Source organism: Neolamprologus brichardi, chromosome 6, assembly GCF_056152115.1.
Source record: "Neolamprologus brichardi isolate AB-2024 chromosome 6, ASM5615211v1, whole genome shotgun sequence".
NCBI lineage: Eukaryota > Metazoa > Chordata > Actinopteri > Cichliformes > Cichlidae > Neolamprologus > Neolamprologus brichardi.
The window spans coordinates 4,608,338-4,628,489 of NC_142109.1; the positions used below are offsets into that span (position 1 = coordinate 4,608,338).

Sequence of the window (20,152 nt, forward strand, 5' to 3'; positions counted from 1 at the left end):
CTTGTCCCCAATATTGAGGCTCCGCAACCGATTTCAGGGTCCCCCCACCTGTCAGATCCCACTTTAATCCGTAGACTTTTTGTTAGGTGTGGGGGCAAAGTGAAAAAACAAAAAACAGATTTTATTCCCTTGTTGTACTATTATTTCATTATTATAATAATATAGCACAAGGTTTAGTTGGCCTTGCAAAAAATAAAAAATATAAAAATAACTGGTTGAAATGTTCTTCAAAGAGTCCCTTTTTGCTGTCTTAGTTTTAGTGCTTTTTCATGTTTACTTGTGTAAATAAGTTGAATCAGTACTTCAACTATTTCTACTAGTTAAGTAAAGATTGCCTGTACTTTTTGCCTGCATACAGATCATTTTCACAACAGGAGTTTTAACTTCACACGGCAGGTGTACAGTTGCTTATAAAACTAACGAGTGAAATCCATTTAGGTGAGGTTCCTGGGTTGGGCCTTCAGGCATACTGACTCACTGTCATGGCCTACTGGGAGACTTGATGGAACTTGGCATCATTGATCAAAATGACTTTCATCTGTGCTTCTCCTGCAATAAAAAGTCAAATTGTTTGCTGTAAAAACTGCATTTTAGTGTGTGATTCGAGCTGTTATTAAGGCTTTTGCGTATGTATTCCCTTACTTATTTGATTTAATTCTTGCACTTTTTATTCATAATCCTTAATTTGAAAGCATAATCACAATGTTAGAAGTCCTTCTGTTTATGTGCTGTCTTGTTGCGACATGTATCATTCATCTGTTTGGGAACATATAAACTGAGGTCAACTTGTAGGAATCAGCAATTCCTTCTACCTGCTATTTGAACATAATCTGTATCCTTATCCAAATACGAGCTCTTGCTTTTTTGCACACTTAGTATTAATAAATGTGGTTATTGTGATAAAGTCTGAAATGTTGCAGACTTCAGAAACGTAGTACGTACGAGACAAAAGCAGTTAACCTACTGTAGAGGTGATATTTATTTTTCCTGTCTCCCAAAGCATCCATGCAGCTTTTAGATCATCTTACTCGAGACAGCAGCAAGAAGTGGAAGAAGTCAAACAATTTGACCTTTTATGTTGTTGAGTGTTTTGTTTTCTCTTAAGATTGTGGCTAGACTTTACGCCTGGCTGGGTTTTGATCCCAGTGTTAGCCAGATCACCTCTAGATGTCATCAGGATAATCAGATAGTAATCCGATTTCTTGTTGTTACATATGTTTTTTATATCCACCCTGTTGTTACAAGGTCCAATGATGAGGAAGAGGGACGGTGGTATATATCATTATGTGAGAATGAAACTTATCTGCAATTGACTCCACTTTTCTGTCTTTTTAATGGCTTGGATTGCTGCACGCATGTGACAGCCTTCTCCGGGTTTCTTTTTTTTTTTCCAAGGTATTTGGCAGGTAAAGATGTGTTTTTGTGGGGAACTTGGCACATTTCTATTGTGTGTCCAGGCTGCTTGAATTACTTTTGTCCCTTAAACCCAAACTGATTTGGTGCCGCCATCAGGGTGCTGTGGGTGTTGTTGAATCTATTGCAGGATTAACTAATTAAATCTGTGTTTTCCATGCCATGACAAAATACACTCATGTGAAAAACTTCAACTGATGGATAGAAAATAATTTTAACATCCAACATACCTCAAACTGTTGTACACTTCTTTACGTTTGTGACTACATATTTAAATAGCTGTATCTCTTGAGGAATTTAATTGACTTATGTCTGCCTACGCAGCTAATCAACCCTGTGTGAATCTTTGAGTTGTGCTGCTCTATTTAATATGCTTTACATTCTTAGTAACAGAGATTACAAATCTTGCTTCAACACATCTTGCTTCAAAACTCAAGTCTTATCCAGCCAGCGAAACTCAATAGTCAACCCACCTCCTTATGCCTACTGTTATACACCTTTCTCACCAATCATTGTGTCTTCGATCCTCCTCTCTTTGTTTATCCCCTCAGCTTTTCGTGTTCTTTGCTCCGCTCTGCCCTCCTCCCCTTTGTGTCCCGCCACTTCTCACTTATTGCTTTGTTTTACGGCCGCCCGTTGTCACACTTTCTCTGGCAAGCTCTTTTTTTCTAATATGGCTGCCAGTGCTGGACGTGTCATTGGCCTCTGCAGTGGCTTCACTGTTTCATGCTTTGCCTTGTGATTTTTGGGGAAATGAACATTAACTCAAACAAATCAGGACCATATGGGACATAGTGAAGGGTTTATACAGGTGAAATTGGCCAGCTGTTTCATACACAATGACTTTTACATATTTTTATTGTAAAATTTTACTGTTTGCTCTAAAAAGCTGTCAAGACATTGGAGTGAAAAGAGCTGATCCCCTAGAAGTGGTCGCAAGGAAAAAATCTAATCTATGTGACCCAGGTAGTGCCAAGCCTATACCACACATGCTGTAGGGCAGCGGTCTCCAACCTTTTTTGCGCCACGGACCGGTCTATGCCCGACAATATTTTCACAGACCGGCCTTTAAGGTGTCGCAGATAAATACAACAAAATAAAACTAGTACCGGTACCGAAAAAAAGAAAATTTATTCATAACACGCGTGAAAAGACCAAGGAAAACCGAGTTAACGATAAAAACGATAACAAAATAACACTGAAAACCATACATTTCACACCTGAGCCTCAACTCTCGCAACCCGGTACCAAACGACTCACGGACCGGGACCGGTCGGGTTGGGGACCGGTGCTCTAGGGTAGGTTGATCTAAAGCACGAGACCATAGTTTTAGAGAAGGTTATTGTATGTAGTAGACATGCATGAGATTAATTTAGTATATAGTAATTTAGTGGCATATGGGCATGATGCAGAATGAGATAATGAATGTTTTGGGGAAATTTTTATGTAATGTTTCAGTCTTTCTTCACCTTGACCATCCCTTCGGTATGCTGCTATAGACTCAGACACTCACACTGAGCACTTCTCTGCTCGCCTCTATTCATGCCTCTACATGTATAGAGGCCACTGCAACATGTTGTCACATTTTTTGTCTTCTCTCTTCCTTAGTCTGGGCTTTCATTCTTGTCTCTTCTTCCTTTCTCATTCCTCTCATCCTGCTTTGACAAAGAGCTTGCTCATAAGGGGTTGCTTATGAGGCCCTATATAAATAAACCGTAATAGAATACAGTACAGCTGAATTGAATTGCACTGTGAACATCTCAAATATGGTGGTGGTTAATCCACTGACTGTATGGCCAGAGCCCAGAGAAAGGATGCCTAAGGTTTGGCTACATGGGCAATTGATTTGAACCTGGTGTATGCCTCATTAGTGACTATTGTTTTGATTGATTTTGATGAAACAGGACCGAAATATTCATCAAAGCTGCAGATGTGTTGTTAGCAGTTGGGCAGAGCTGTAACAGCAAGAACACCCCCGGTGATGTTTTCCCAAGTTACAACAATGCTGTTGTATTTCTGTCTGTGCCTTCCTCTGTTCTTAGTAGGGACACAAAATGACACAAATTTAGTGATTCAGATTACATTATCGATATGGCATTGAACAAGACAGCAGTCATGCAAACTTCGGCATGATTGCTCATCTGTCTGTTACCTGTCTGTGTCCTAGGCTGAAGACTGGATTCACTTAGCTTTAACATCACTCTGGATTCTTGGCTAGCTTAGCGTTAGTATGGTGTCTTTGCTGGTGCTCGCAAAGAGCCGAAGTTGCAGCATAAATTACTTGTTTTTGTCCTTGATGTAGTTTGCACTTTACCATTGCTCCAGCTACATAGACTTCACCAATATTTTTCTCTTCTGGCACACAAACTGAAATCAGCTAAGTGCAAATGCAACTGGAACCAATAAGCAGAGTCGATAGGGATTGGGGTATTGTAGAGATCCAGTTCTTGATTCCCATCCCTAATTCTCCTGGGTCTTACCCAGCGCCTCCTCCCGGTAGGTCATCCCCGGAATACCCCACCTAGGAGGCATCCAGGAGGTATCCAAGGAAGATGGCTAAACCACCTCAACTGGCTCCGGTCAACGTGGAGGAGCAGTGGCTCTACTTCGAGGCCCTCTCGAATTACCAAGCTCCTCACCCTGCCTCTAAGGGAGAGCCCGGCAACTCCTCAAAGCAAATTCATTTCTTGCATACACAGCTGCATTCTTTCGATCACCAAAGCTTGTCACCATATGTAAGGGTAAAGGAATATAGATTGACCAGTTTTGCTTTAATGCTCAGTGGTCTCTTCACCAAAACAGATTGGTGAAGCATCTGGACTCCCCAGTCCGTCTGTTAGTCTCACATTCAACTCTCCCCTAACTCACAGCTTCCTTACAAAGTTGCACAATGTAATGCATTTTGATATATAGTGGTATCTCTTGATATTATTGAACAATACATATAGGCAGCAATTCAGTCCAGTGTGAAAAAATTCAATTTAGTACTTACTTTCTCTTAAGTACCCTCTAAAAGCACTAAATGTTAACCACTGGAAGATAAGAGTGTGTCAACATCACTTTGCAAACGGATGTCAAATACCTGGGCTACTGGGACCTCAGAGACCTATAGAAACAAACTATTTGTAGACTACACATTGTAGACAGTATATAGTTTATCAATGCAAAGAAACAGTGACATGGGGTGCATAGAACATAAAACCTCAGACAAGCCAAACTATATGATTTCTGATGCTTAATTAAAAAAAACATATTTGTCTGACAGAGTCATACTTGGTGCTAGCAGTTAATTAATTTGAGTATTTTTAGCCTGTAAGATTTATATTGTTTGAAAGATTGTGTTGTTTTATGTACATATTGGTTTCTGTGTGCTATTTTTAAGATATAATTTATTAGATTTATTATCAGAGATCTTTTTTAATGAAAAGTAAAGTTTTACTTTTGGAGGAATTCAAGTGGATAATATCAGGTCAGATGGAGAGACAGATTGTCTTGATATTTCTAACAGTTTGATATCACATATGTAAATTTGCTGATTTGTTGGGGTTAATAGTCTGTTAGTGAAAGTTGATGTCTAAAAACTCTCATATAAAAGTACAAGTAAAGGAAGCATATCCAGAACGAAAACACACATTAATATTTGACAAGCTTAATAATAAGCTGGTTAATATAGAGACTATCACTTCACTGATGCTGTAATTGTAATTTAAAAATAAAATGTATTTATAACCATCTTAAGGCATTAAATCCCACCACGACAGCATTAGAAACTACAGTACAGTGCTCTTATGACATAAACCATGACACGTATGACTTTCTGACTGTAACTGGAGTAATGTACCTCCTTTGACCCCTGAGTTGTCTTGAAAAAGTTGCGATCTCTGGTCCATACCGTGCAAGCATGGGCCATATTGCCCATCAGTCTAGCCGGTCACAGTGTGTTGACTCACTGGCTGTAGCCTCCTGCCATGTTTAGCATGCCAGCAGTGAGAGGACAAACAGTCTGTTGTTGGTGGATTGTTGTGCTGCTGGCTGAGTTTTCTCAATTTTACCCGAGAGTCAGTGAACTGTTGGAGGTGTGGAACAGAATGTGGACAAGATTATTCCGAACACTTATATTGAGTGTATGTCTGTGCCTGTACGTGTACTGAGGCTGTGCAACAGGAGCATTTACAGACATATATCAGACACACTTTTAGGCCTTTCAGCAAAGGTTCCATCCTGCAGGAGAGTATTGATGGTCACTGTATGAGAAATAAATCACCCTATGTAGCAATTTCTAAATTTCAACAGTGTAGCAATCTATGATGATTCTGTGCAAATTTTAGGCTCAGTTTCCTGTTCTTAGCTCACAGGAGGTGCAAGAGGCACCTTACAAATCTGTTTTTGCCAGTCTAAGCAAATTAAGCAGATGGCATGCATAGATGGCAAGGCTGGAAGAGAAATAAGACAGATAACAGACAAACACACAAGCTGTCAAGCTAGCCAGTTTAACTTGACCAGATTGTCAGATCATCTAAAACTACACTAGGTGGTTAATGTAAGATGGTTTGATCATGTGCTATGGTCTGTGTTATATCACTAATCAACATTTAACCCTAATATTGAAATCGCTTCCTATGGGTGTTATACCTTTCAAACAACAAAAGCATTGCCATTACATCAGAGCATTTGTAAAATATGATATCTATTATAAACTTTCTATAAACTCTGTAAACATTGATTCAAATACAGGCCGTAATAGTAAGCTGCGGTGTCTATAGCAGCTGCATTCACAGCATCTCTAGCATAAGCATGAAGCTTAGTCACATACCATGTAATGCATGTAGGCTACATAATGGCGTCAGCATATGTTATGCTTCTACACCCTTGAACATCCTATACACACACACACACACACACACACACACACACACACACACACACACACAAAGACTACTCAGCAGCACATGTGCCACCACTTTTCCCACAGTGCTCTGTGGAAATAACTACAAACACATATTGTACTGTGTATCACATTTAGATTTAGCTGATGCTTTCATTTACAGTGGCTCACAATGACACCCACTCTTGTATAAGCTAACACTAAGCCCCCCTCTGCTTCTCCCCAGGTGGCTCAGGTATAAGTATGTGTGTGTCCTTTTGTGATTTATGGAGACAAAAGAATGACGCAGGTTGAGAATCTGTGTCCATAAACAGGAAATGCTGCGTTTGGATGAGATGAACAAGAACAGAAGTCATTTTAAATGTTTTTTTTAATGATACTGTTTATGCGACCATCAGAGACAGTCTCTAAGCCTCTGCATACACTCTCTGATGGCGTCCGTGTTCTTGAGTGTGATGCAGTGCGGCACCAAAGTTTCGAACACCAAAGAGACTCAGCTGTTATCCGTCCCTTTCTCGGACTAACTTGTGTTTGCTTCAGTGTGACGTGAGAGTCCACACTCAGCAGGTGTCAGCAGTGTTTACCCAGCATGTGGCCAAGGACTGTGGGCTCTGCGGAGTGGGAGGGCAGCAGCATGATGCAACATAATGCAATTGTCTCATAGCACTATTAGGTGCTGCAATGCAACACTACAAACAACAAAAGTGTTACTCTGAAGTCCAACAGTGGTAGTCGAATTAAAGTGGAAACACATGGTATGATCCACAGGTATCTCTCACCTTTCTCCAGTTCTTCTAATTTTTGGGCTTTTCATTTACCTGCACCAGTGATGTCAGGTTGTAGTCTTTGTACAGTGATTGCCCCACCGTACCCACTTCAGTATGCATGCACTGTACCACCCATGCCTACACCAGTGCCTTCAGTTTTGCCTTCATCCACTCCTCCTAGGGGACTGCCAGCTTCAGCACCACATGTTTACCACCACACTGGTCTGAGGGCCTATCTTGTCCGCACACCCAGCTGCCACACCGCTTTCGTCTGACATGCAGCTCGTCGACCTAAGCTCCCACTTCTTCTTGACCGAGCCCAACCTCTCATCGCTCTTGACTTTGTTGAAATTGGTGGTTGGAATGCTGCCTAATCCTGCTTGGCCAACTGCCATTGCTCCCCTCAGAGCACTGCTGGGCTCAGCGGAGACTGGTCCTCTACCTGATGTGCCTTTAGCTTCTCTCCTGTCCTCACCTTAATGCTAGCCTGAGAGAATTTTACAAGCTTTGCTGTATGTACAGCACCTCCTAACCTTAATAAGGCTGATGAAGGGGGGCTTTAGCCATTTTTCTTACCATAGAGGGCAATGGGGCCATTTTTGGCTATCCCAACCACCTGAGAGATAACTGGTTATACTACTTTTTAACCCCGCTTCACTGGGAATTCATACAGTTTTCTGCTTTAGACAGGATTTGAATTTTATTGGTAGTTTTGTTTTGCAGTCATCTGTCAATCATTCAGTTCTTTTCTTTTTTGTTTTTGCTGTGTTTGAAGTGGGTCCCTGTAGAGTGCTGGCAACACTTTTTACAAGACTCTTTATTGGTTTCTCTGAAGCCACTGGAACTCAAGTATCTCTAAGACAGAAGCGGAACCAGTTGGTCACCTTTTCTCTCTACCTGACCTTGATTTTTACAACTTTAAAACACATCTCAGCCCAAGTTGTTATCCTTTCTAAAAGATCTGAGAGATCCATCTGCTCCCAGTTGCTGCTCTTACCTTCTCTCTGATTTTTGTTTTTGAAGCAGAGCAAAAGCATGTACTTCATGGAGTGTACATATATACTACTGATATACTAAACATACTTCCATAAGACAGATGAAAGTTTGCCATTATATTAAGTATATCAGTACATATATAGTCTTGAGAGCCCGAACTGGTTATAGAAACAATTTTGTTAATGTAAAAATATCTCTGATTACACTATAGTCATGATTAATGAGCCGTCCTTGAGAGATTGTTCTTGAGAACACTTGTCATACTTGATCATCACATCAGTTCTGTCCTCTTTACCATGGCACTAAAAACACTGATTGCTAGGGTAACTTTGGAGGAATATAAAAAGCGCACACAAGATAAATCTACGTGCATTTCATTTGCTAATGTCTGTAAACGAATTATATTAATTCAGAAACTACGTAATTAACTCCAAGCAAAATTAAAGAGCATAAGTAACACGACATCTCTCTTTCCAAAGAAGGCAGTTGTCATGTGAGAAGGGAGGAAGCAGTGAGGCAGACATACATACACAGAAAGCTGTGGTTTCTGTAGTGTGCAGAGCTTTCTATCTGCCTGATACCTGGAGGCTTTGCTCTCTGTTCCAAATACATGTCAGCGAATCCACCATGAACTATAATCTGGCGGTTATGTGAGTTGTCCTAAGAGGGCTAGTGGATTAAGGCCCTTATGATAGCATGACTCCAATTTCACCCCCCGCAAAACTTTCCAATCCCCTAAACTCACCCAAATCCAGTTTACTGACTCTAGTATAAAATTGCAAAAGCTTCTAATATTAAAAACGGTGTCTGTCTTAGTAGAATATATCAATATATATATATACATATATATATATTTTTAAACTTGAGGGGGAAATTGAATTTTTTCCAGACTTGTATCCATAAAGAGGCTGGAATAAATTTCCCTATCTGCAACTAGCGCTGTATTAAATCTGCTGTGTGATGGAGTTACATGTTAAAATCCAAATTGATGTTACTGTCTTTAAACTTTTTTTTTAAATGCCCTATTATTTGGAAGCTCTATCCCTGTTCATGCTTCACAAAAATATAATATGAGAAAAATGTTTTTATCCAAGTATAGCAGTCTGGGAGTTAACAATAAGCCCAAATGGAGCATCACTTGTGATTATGGGTGAAAACGGTGTAGCAAATGACAACTTTAATGCAACGAAGCCTCCAATAATCACAGCCACCAGCTCCCTCTGGGGAGAAATGGCTTATGTACAATAGGTATCGACGCAAGTGTACTACATGGAGCAGTTTCTTCAAAGTGCTATGAAAGCATAAAAATAAAAAATCAGGGTCAAACAGGATTGTATCTTATTAGCTGCCTGGTTACCGCTTGAGTTTCCACAGCAACACATGACACTTACGTTTCTTCAAGCATCTTTACAATCTAGAAAGTGCTCTTGTTTGAAAAGTGTGTATTCATTCTCAGATATTACCTGCAGTAAACAACTGTAACTGCAGCTCATACCAACTTATCTGTTGGTTTAAATCTTATGAAATGTGTATTTGTAAGAGATGCAAAAAGTCGTAAAACAGCACTCTGCCTTGTTATTAACAATCCTTCGTTTTGAGTGATGATGGTTTAAATGAGTAGCACACTCGTCCGTATGTTAGCCGTTAGTGAGAGTGTCTCGCCACCAGTTCACTGATGGATAACGGGTGCAGGCTGTGAGAAGCGAAGCATGTCATTGGCTGGGCCAACCCGAATAAACGCAGGTCATCCAGATGAATGATTAAACAAGCGAAAGGGTGCTCTGGCCAATCAACAAATAATCAGCCTTTTAAATGACCATTATGCAAATTCTGCGTCTGAGTGCATCAACACAGCTATATGAAAAGCATGCCTGAGGTTAATATTGAATTTTGTAAGGATATATTTGCTTTTAGGGTTCATGTAGGTGTACACAAAATATGAATCAACAGCAAAAACACATTTAAACTTTTAGTAGTATACGATCATATGAATGTTATAAGAGTAAAAAGCAGTAGTAGTAGTTATAGAAGGGAAAATAGTGGGCTTAATGTGATTATAATTTCTTGTACTGCCACCTAAAACACTTCTTTTAAATCATTCTGGATAAGAATGTAACAATGCAAATGCATCCAGATATGAGAAAGGGAAAAAAAGCTGTCTTTTTGCTTGTTTAGTGCTCAGCAAATGTTTTCTGTCCTGGCATACACAGAACAGCAGCAGAACTTCACTTGGAGGCCATAACTACTCACTAAATGTGTAGAAATTTGCATAATATGCACAGATACACAAGTGTGTTTGCACTTATGTAGCTAGTAGAGAAAAGATGGGTCAATTGGACTTTTCAAACTGTTACGAGTCACCGAAATAACAGTCTTTTCTTGCAGTGGTTTTTAGAACAGTTTTCTGACTGAAATGTGAGTATTAAAAGGGTACGTCTATGGGTTTTTACCCATAACTGACAACTGACAATAGACTTTTGTACAAATCAATGACATAATGTTTCAAAGTATTATTTTTTTCTTTCATAATGAACCTGGTTTTGTATTTATTCACTAAAAATCACCTAAACTGCTCGCTTTCTGACAACAAAATCCACTTCTGATCAAACTGCAACTGAGTTGGACCTGTGAGAGTCCGAGATCCTAGTGAGGTCTGCGCTCACAGACCGACAGCGTGCAGCTCAATTGGCATTTGCCAAAGAGCACAAGAACTGGCAGTCCAAAAGTGGCACTCTGTTCTCTTTACAGATAAGAGGTTCACACTGAGCACACGTGACAGACTTGAAAGAGTCTGGAGACACTGCAGTGAACACATGTCGTTTGCTACAACATCATCCAGGATGTCTGGTTTGGCAGTGAGTCAGTGATGATCTGTGCTAGAAAACAGTACCTATTGTGACCCATTGGTACATCCTGCTGGGGCAGTGGGCGCTTGGTTTTGCCTGATGGAGGACAATCCCCAGTCATATGTGGCCAGAGAGCGTAGGTAGTTCTGGAGGACGAGGGACCTTATGTCATTGACTGACCCTCGTGCTACACGAACCTGAATCTAAAGAAGAACCTCTGGGACATTGTGTAACATTTCATCCAAAGCTAAAGAGCTCTACAGACTGTCCTGGAGCTCACTGATGTCCTGAACAAGGTCTGGGAGGAGATCTCTCCAGGACACCATCTGCCGATCTATGAGGAACGTGCCCAGGTGTTGTCGTGAGTGCATGCATGTGGGGGCCATACACACTACTGAGTCACATGAGAAACTGTCATGATCAGGCTGTGTGCAGGCAGGAGAGGACCCAAACGCAAACTCACGGGTAAACAGGACTGAACTCAAAATACAGCTTTATTGCTGACAGAGGATAAAGGCGATACAAAATAATATGAAACTAAACTGGGAAGTACTACGGAACTGACTCACGAGGAAACACACGGAGGGGCACACAGTCATGAGGGAGAACGCGACACAGAACTGAGGGAGACGTGGACATAAATACACAGAGGGTTAATGAGGGAAGTGGGAGCACACGGGGAACACAGGTGGTAGCGGACCAGTCTCCGCTGAGCCCAGCAGTGCTCTAAGGGGAGCAATGGCAGTTGGCCAAGCAGGATTAGGCAGCATTCCAACCACCAATTTCAACAAAAAGTCAAGAGCGATGAGAGGTTGGGCTCGGTCAAGAAGGAAGTGGGAGCTTAGGTCGACGAGCTGCATGTCAGACGAAAGCGGTGTGGCAGCTGGGTGTGCGGACAAGATAGGCCCTCAGACCAGTGTGGTGGTAAACAGGTGGTTTTGAAGCTGGCAGTCCCCTAGGAGGAGTGGATGAAGGCAAAACTGAAGGCACTGGTGTAGGCATGGGTGGTACAGTGCATGCATACTGAAGTGGGTACGGTGGGGCAATCACTGTACAAAGACTACAACCTGACATCACTGGTGCAGGAAAATGAAAAGCCCAAAAATTAGAAGAACTGGAGAAAGGTGAGGTTCACAGATACACAGAGGGGCACACAGGGGGCAACCAAATAAGGAACATCTTAACTAAACAACCTAGGAACCAAGGCATAAATAAAGAACAAAATACAAAAATACAAGAAAACTAAGAATGCTGGGCCAACATGGCCCAGGACCATGACAGAAACGCTGTGATTTTGGTTTCCGTGGATTATTACCTCATTATGTTCTCACAAATTTTACAAAATATTTCTTTCATCAAGGTGTGATTTACATATTCTATCAGTTTTTCAGAGCAATATTTCATTATGTGATATGCTGGGATGAAAACACTTTGGAGCTACTGTAGCTCATAATAGATGTAGGGGAAGAGGTTCATTACAAACTAATACATCATGTTGTAAAATCACATAATAATTGATCTGACAAAGTCTTTTATCACTGTCTTATCGTTCAAATAACAGGCTCACGGTGAGAAAAGGGTTCATAAACATCGTTTTGATCACCGACCATATCCTACCTGTCATTTACAGTTTCCATGCCAACTCCCATACAAAGCAGCATGCCTAACTGGACAGCAGCCACGTCATGGTGATTTATACGAGAAAAAAAATAAATCCAACCAAATAATAATCATTAAAAAAGTGTTATTTATCCAGGTATTTCAGCTTAATTAATGAAGGCACTAAATGCTGGGTACATGTATTAAGTGGCTTAATGGTCATTTGCAGGAATCCATTTTACTTTGTTGTTCCCCTGTTATATTAATGTACCCCATTTAGTTCATTCTTCATTAATTCATGTCTTGTGTCTTCAATCTTTTACATAATTGCGTCAGTGTGTGTCACTGAGAGTAAGCCTCACTCCATATAAACACATTTAATTGGCGTATCTCTTTGAAGCCAGCGTCAATTCAAAGCACTTTTTTGTGAATATGCACTAAAATAACCTTGATGCCATCAGCTCTAAACAAAATTCGATCCAGCAGCCACTTGCAGACTTCAATTAATTTCATTTATAAGGGTTTGTGAAGCTGTGTCAGTTTGGGGGAAAATTTTAGAGTCTGTTCTCCACTATGTTCAATCAGTCCCTGGCAGTCAAATACCGAGTACGTACTTTAGATGCCGACTTGGCACATCTCCAGGGTGTGAGTCTGTGTTTATGCATGTCTGATTGTGTATGTAATGCTTCTGTATGCAGTTTTCTTGAATAGTTTGAAGGTTACTGATATAACCTACTTTCCTGCCTTGCTTACTTGTTAATTTTTGTTCTGGCTACTCTGCATTATTAAATGGAGTAGTTTACCATTTTTGCTTTCCATGATATTGTTAGGATGCCTGGGTTGTTGACCCAGGGCTTTTGAGTTGATTATATTATTTATCATTTCTAGTCTTTGGTTTCTTTGATAGAGTTCTGTCTTATGGTTTATGTCTCTGTGTAATCCTTGGTTGCTGTCTCCCCTGTCTGCTGTATCCCCGTGTCCAGTCTGTGTCTGCCCTGGTCCCACGTCTCTGTTCCTCTGTTGTAGTGCCTGCATGTGAGTCTGTGTCTTTTGTTCAGTCTGTGTTATGTGTTTCCTGTTTTACTTTGAAGGTCTCTGTCTTATCTCAGTGTGTTCAGTTTACGCTTCCTTGTCTCGTCAGTTCTGATTTGCCCCAGCTGTGTTTCCCTCCTGTTGTCCATTCCCTGATTGCTCCCTCTATGTATTTAAGCCCTGTGTTTAAGTTTGTCATTGTTGCGATCTACCCTTATTTTGCTGTGTGTTCTGTCTGTGTAAAGTTTACCTTGGAGTCTCAGTTTTGTTACTTTTTTGGAGTTCAGCATTAAAGCTGTATTTAAGTTCACCTTTTATTTCCGTGAGTCTGCATTTTGGGTCCTTCATGTCACCACCCCTGCGTGCACACAGCCTTCACATAACAGAAGATCGCGACCAGAACATGGACCCCGCAGACTCTTTTTCCTCGGAGTTCAACGGCGAGATGATGCGGATGGTGAGTCTGCTCGACCGCATTGCCCAGTCACAGGATTTACGGACTATGGCAGTTGGGCTTAGTGCAGTAGATGCCATCATTCGTCATAACCCTCAGCTCTCTCGGTTTGCTAAGGACACTAAGTTGGATGGCACCATTACTGCCTGGAGAGAGCAAGTCAAGGCTGGTGAGCTTGCTCTCTCACTCACTACATCTTCCCCACCGCTGCCCCAGGACAACACACTCTCTCCACCTGTCTCAACACTGCCACGGACTTCCTCTCCCTCCCCACACCAGCCGGGTCCTCGTTCGCCTGCCTTTTTCCTGGCGGCTATGTGGTCGGAGGATGAGGTCTCCTTTTCTCTGCCGGTTCCTGTTTCCTCATCGCGAAGGAAACGGCGTTCAGGCCGCCACCACTCCAGGACTGTTGAGCAAACTCCTCTCGGGGGAGACGGTGACTGTTTATTGCATGCTCCATTTGAGCATTCTGACTCTGGACATTCTGACATCACACCCACTTCATCTGTTCTGCAACCTGGTCCTGCTGGAGGGTCCGAGGGGCCCGTCCGGCCTTCATCTGTTGGTCCCGCTGGGGGTTGTGGAGAACCGCTCCAGCCATCTTCAGTCTCCACTGGAGGGGCTGAGTGGCCCGTTCAGCTTTCTGTCTCCGCTGAAGGGTCCGAGGGGCCCGTCCAGCCGCCTGTTCCCGCTGGAGGGTCCGAGGGGCCCGTCCAGCCGCCTGTTCCCGCTGGAGGGTCCGAGGGGCCCGTCCAGCCGCCTGTTCCCGCTGGAGGATCCGAGGGGCCCGTCCAGCGACCTGCGTCGCCTGCAGCGCCACCACCTGCGGCTCCCACGCCGTCCCCTGCAGCGCCGCCCTCGTCGGGTCCTGCCTCCGAGTCTTCGGCGTCGCCTGGTCCTGCCTCCGAGTCTTCGGCGTCGCCTGGTCCTGCCTCCGAGTCTTCGGCGTCGCCTGGTCCTGCCTCGCTCCGTCTAGCTTCGTCTGCGCCTGAGGTCCCCATGCCGTCCTGCTCGTCCTGTCCGGCCTGCTCGGCCGCTTTCCGGGCTGATGACTGGACATCATTGCTGTCATGGACGGCCCCCTGACCTGCTCGGTCGCCGCCGGTGCCTCCCGCCCGCCCGGCCCCCTGAACTGTCCTCTTGGCTCTTGGGCCGCCTGCCTCCGGGCCGTCCCCCTGAACTGCCCGGGTTTGGACTGTTGTGCCGTCAGCCTCCGGGCTGGCCTCCTGAACCTTTTCGAGACTGGTACCTGCGCCTTTCATGGGCTTTTTGTCTGTTTTCTTTTGGACTGTTGCTGGGCCGCAGTGCTGTTTTGTTCTGTTTTGGGCTTTTGCTCCCTGTATTTTTTTGTCTCTGGCTCAGTGTGTTTGTTTCATTTCGGTCCCTCCATCCTGTTCCTCCGCCGCCCACCCTGGTTGGGTTGGCTGCCCTGGTCCCACATCTGTTCCCTCTGTTGTAGTGCCTGCATGTGAGTCTGTGTCTTTTGTTCAGTCTGTGTTATGTGTTTCCTGTTTTACTTTGAAGGTCTCTGTCTTATCTCAGTGTGTTCAGTTTACGCTTCCTTGTCTCGTCAGTTCTGATTTGCCCCAGCTGTGTTTCCCTCCTGTTGTCCATTCCCTGATTGCTCCCTCTATGTATTTAAGCCCTGTGTTTAAGTTTGTCATTGTTGCGATCTACCCTTATTTTGCTGTGTGCTCTGTCTGTGTAAAGTTTACCTTGGAGTCTCAGTTTTGTTACTTTTTTGGAGTTCAGCATTAAAGCTGTATTTAAGTTCACCTTTGATTTCCGTGAGTCTGCATTTTGGGTCCTTCATATCACCACCCCTGCGTGCACACAGCCTTCACATAACAGATATCACTGTTCTCGTGACGACGCGTTCAGCTTAGAGACGTACTTGGATGTGTTTCGTTGTTTAGCTAAGCTTAGCATAAAAGCCCAGGGAAAACAGTTGCCTGGCTCCAGTTAGTCTAAAGCATCTTCAACAGATATCTTTATTAATATAATAATAATCATAATAATTGAATAATATTTAATCTGTATTGAACTATTCCTTTAACTTCCCTGCAGCGTTGTCAGTGTGAGCCAAAGTTTCATGCAGCATGTTAAAGTTTAATGTGTGTATCGAGGACGAACTGGGATGTTTGAATTTGTTTGAATCAAACTGGTGCGTTTGGATAGACTATCTAAAACATTATTTTTGCTGTTTAAGAAAATGTTCACGTTAGACTTTTTCTTTTCTCTTTTTTGTAGGAAACTTGCCCTGTAAATATCTTAGAAATCAATGTATATGTATTTAAGGGAAAAAAATAACTTCTGTGTAGCCTGAAGCCACACAGTGAAGATGGAAGGAGTACTTGGACAAGCTTATAAATGAAGGCTGGAGGATAGTTAGTGAAGCAGGAAGTGCAGAAGTTTAGTAAGGAGGAAATGAGTTCAACTATGTTAGGACGAAGAGTGGAAAGGCAGTTTGTCCTGATGACATACCTATGGAGGCAGGGAGATGTCTTGGAGATTAAGAGGATTCTGAGGAATGGAGAAGGTGTGTACAGGAACCAGTTTTGAAGAACAAGGTTGATGCGCAGAGCTGTGGTAACTACAGCGAGATAAAACTGACAAACCTTCTGCTCTTAAGTGAATCAACCTTGGTTCCTGGTCCAAGATCTTGCTGCTGTTATCTCTTTAACATGTTATAATGCTTTCCATCATATTTTATTTAACATAAAGAAGCCCCTGAAAATATTCAATAGTTGCTTTCCACTGGCCTCTCTGGCTTTTTATTAGCACCACTCATGTGCTGCACAATTTTAAAAACCTTACAACATCTCAAGTACAGCTCACGGGCTCGTTGTTTGCCAGAAACCAAATATTGGAACGCTTTAGAAAATAATCACTCTGAGGCTAACTAAGATTTCAGTGTGTACACGAAGCTCTAGGATTAGAATTTGTTTAGAGTGAGTAATCAAAACCATGAAGCAGCATATTAATGACGACCCTTCAGCCTCTTTAACCTGCTATGAGATTATATTTGTCTCTGCTCATCTGCAACCCTCACCTTAAACATTACTGAGGGGATGTTAACATTCATCTTCCATCTCCGCTGTGTTAATGTGTTTATCCTAACCAGACCTCTTTAGCACACCAGGTACCAGGTAGCCCAACTTGGATAATCCTGCAAATATAACTGCTGCTGTTTAGTTTTTCTCTTTACTAGTGAGTTATATTCTTGCTAACGTGCAATGTCTTTTAAACTTCGTAAGTCCTCTTTTCATGGATGCCTGGATACTAAACTTTTATATACCACCTGGATGAGCAGCCAAACTGATTATTTTATTGAAGATGGAATAATCTGGGCAGTTTTTAATCCTCAATGATGCTAAAACGAAGAAGAGCTTGGATGGCTAATGACGTCAGACCATGAAGCTATGGGAAAGAGCTGTTGAAGCTAGATTAAGAGAGATGTTTATGAACCAGTGTTTGAGCTTAAGTAAGAAAAATGTTAAAGTGTAGACAAAAAGAGATTGTTTAACATGGCTGCTTTTCATAAGTAAGGGGCTTTGAGACTTCTTAATTGGCATAAGATTTGTTTTGCAGGGTGAAAGTGTGAGACTGGAGGTGAAAGCGTGCCTCACATGCCAGAAACGTGAGAGTTGGCAGCCCTGGTTAGACAGAATGTACAGTACACAAAATAGGACATTTTCTGAAGTAAAACTTTGGCTTTGCACTAACAAAGAAAACAAGAGAGAAAGAGAAGAGCATTTAAAGGCTTTAGAGAGAATATAAAAAGAGAAATTATGCCAGTAGTAACGAGCCAAAGTGGAGTGAAAAGATGGCGAATTCAAAGTGAGCATGCTTGTAATTACTTTGATGATGCGCTGCTTTTTTAAACAATAGGCAGAGACAGAGAAATGAGAGAAAATTATAAAAATAAGTGTGAAAGTGAAATTGATGTGTCAAAGTATGAAGAAAGGCTTGCATCTCGTCATCTGTCCTTTATGTGCTTTCCTGCTGTATTTTTACTCCTTGTCTTTTTCGTCAGCCCTGTGTCCTTTCTCTATCTCTTGTTCTGATATATAAAGCTTGCACATTACAAAAGGCTCAGAATAAAATCCTTTTCTTCTCCCGTTATGCCTCCCTCCCACTTTACATCTTCTCAACATTAGGTGTGCGTTGGCCGCGTTAAATCCTTCTTTTTGTCCTGTTGAGTCATCTGTTTTAAACGCTTCAAGTTCACCCAAATATCTGCGTCCGTGCACCTTCCCCATCACCACGTGCCACCATCCACAGCCGGTGTTGCTCCTCCGCCTCTTCCTTCTTACTGAGGCCCAAATCTTTTGCTCGCTTCCAGTTTTTTTCTTTTTCTCCCTCCATCACCATCACTCCTAGCTGTCAGTGGCTGATCCCCTGATTATTCAGCACAGCAAAATAGGCAGTGATGATGCGGTGGTTAATAGTGTTTGTATGGGTTTTTATGGATGGGGTGAAGCAGAGGACAAGGGAAAGCCGTGGAACTGGCTAGCATTTTGGCTCATTTGTGCAACTTTTCAGATGGATATGTGTTGAGCCCATGCAACAGCTATATGGATATTTTGTGGGATTGTACAGTAGCCACTGATATGTTCAAGGTTAATCCACGTGCACTGTGCATGATAATTGTTTCCCCCTTTTTAAGCTTAGCTGCACTGGTTGGTTAGCTCCAAACATCCAGAAGGAAGAAACCAGCTGCCATTAAAATTATATGCAGCTCGTAATGCACCATTAAAGCTTCAATTTGCAACATCTAAACAGCATAGACTGAGGACAGTTATCACACAGAAATGCTTTGAGTGCTTGATTAATGACTTGTAGAAAATTGATCCTCTGGAATAATTGCTCAGTACTCAAAACAACTGCAATTATGTTTTTTTTTTTCTTCTCCTTTGCCTTGGAAACAAATTAGGGATTTTCAGAGAAGGACTTTTTCCCTCTCCAAGGAACAATAGGAATTTTCAGGAATAGTCAGCCAATTCAGACTCAGATGAACAGATCTTTGCTACCTTACCTCTCCTGTGTACCATTTGTAGGAAATAGCCACAGGCCTTTATTGTGGGTTAAACACTGACTGGTGTCCCCATTTTCTCATGTTTTTGTGTACAACCAGCTTTTCTAAATAAGGCCTGAGAGTGTGAGGGTTGTGTGTATTATCTTAGCTGTTCCTACGACTGCACTCTTGGACAGAGAACTCTGATGTTGTGCCTGGAATCTGCTGGAGCCACTCTTCCAGTTTTGGGTGTACAGCACCTAATGTCCCTATTACCACTGGGACTACTTTGGATTTTACCTTCACATCGGCTCCAGTCGTTCCTTCAGTCTCTGGTACTTCTCTGTTCTCTCACACTCTTTCTTCCTGATGTTGCTGCCCACTGGGATTGCCACATTTATCATAAATGCTGTGATCTGTTCCTTCTCAACCACCACTATGTACAGTTTGTTGGCTAACTTGCTTCCATAGCTGCTCAATGGTGTAATAGCAACACTACCATCTTTAGTGTTGGGTGGCTGTAGCCTACTAATCTTTCAATTAGTAGGTGATCTGCTTTACCCCGTGAGCTACAGCCAAGCCGAACTTTTGAAAAAAATATTTAAAACAAACATCAACAAAAATTAGAAAAAAATATTTCTAGGTTTTGCACATTTTTAACCCTTTAAAGCCGGTCTGAGCGGGCACACTCCGTTTTGCGTAACTATTTTTAAATCCCGGTAGCACTGCAACCACATAAGCTAGAGGAGGAGAAACCAGAGGAGTTGTACTTACATCTTGTGCCATCAGCTTATCCTAGGTCACGGTTTCCTTCCACATACAGCTTTGCAAAAGCTGCATAAAAAGCACCTCCAGCAACAAAAACACAATATTCCAGAAACAGCTTTGCCGATCCGATTAGCTGTTTGTAACACTTCCTAGTCCATCAGCGCTAACTATCGCATGTCTGCCATGTCCTGGCCGAAACCGGAAGTGACGTCATTTTGTGGAAATGTAGTTTTTTACCATCCGGGCCTCATGAGCCTATACTGGTGTTTTTAAAAGTTATGTTTGACTTTATGACTTTCTGTGTCGTTTCTGGGATGCTTAGGACTCATATTGCACTGCTGGAAATAGTTTATTTTGATGCATATGCTATTTTTT

At 42.2% G+C, this 20,152-nt stretch overlaps 1 long non-coding RNA gene and 1 pseudogene across 1 annotated transcript in view; both read left to right on the top strand.

Moving 5' to 3' along the window:
• LOC102799068 (uncharacterized) overlaps positions 1-20,152 on the top strand; it is a 277,982-nt gene that overhangs the window by 78,005 nt on the left and 179,825 nt on the right. The window lies entirely within an intron of this gene.
• On the top strand, positions 13,942-16,258 carry LOC148102427 (uncharacterized; annotated as a pseudogene).